Genomic DNA, 611 nt, shown 5'->3' on the forward strand with positions numbered 1-611 from the left:
TCTTCACTTATCTACTTATCGGAAACCCATCTTTTTTTCCATCGGAAACGTCTCTTTTTATCCCTTTTTATTGGAACCCTCTCTTTTATCAGAACCCTTTCTTTTTCTATCGGAAACTTTCCTTTTTTTCCATTACAAACCTCTCTTTCCTAAGAGGGAACCTCTTCGTTTCCTCGGAAATCTCTCTTTTTTTCTCGGAAACCTCCCTTCTTTGTAGGAAACCTCTCTTTGTATCGGAAACTTTTCCCTTTTCATCGAAAACTTTTCTTTATATTGAAAACTTCTCCTTTTCATCAGAAACCTCTCTTTTTATTGAAAACTTCTCCTTTTCATCAGAAACCTCTCTTTTTATTGAAAACTTCTCCTTTTCATCAGAAACCTCTCTTTTTTATCAGAAACCTCTCCTTTTTTCATCGAAAACATTTATTTTAGGAAATCTTTATTATTAAGTGGAATCCTATCTTTTTAATCAGAAAACCTCACACCTCTATATTTCATTAAAAACTTCTCTATATTTTTATTTGAGACATCTTTTTTCACTGGAAACCTTTCTTGTTTAACTGCAAACTATTTCCTATAGAAATAATGTCTTTTTGTATGGGGGTGGGGGG

This window comes from Eurytemora carolleeae, unplaced genomic scaffold, assembly GCF_000591075.1.
Source record: "Eurytemora carolleeae unplaced genomic scaffold, Eaff_2.0 scaffold1050, whole genome shotgun sequence".
NCBI classification, from domain to species: Eukaryota; Metazoa; Arthropoda; class Copepoda; order Calanoida; family Temoridae; genus Eurytemora; species Eurytemora carolleeae.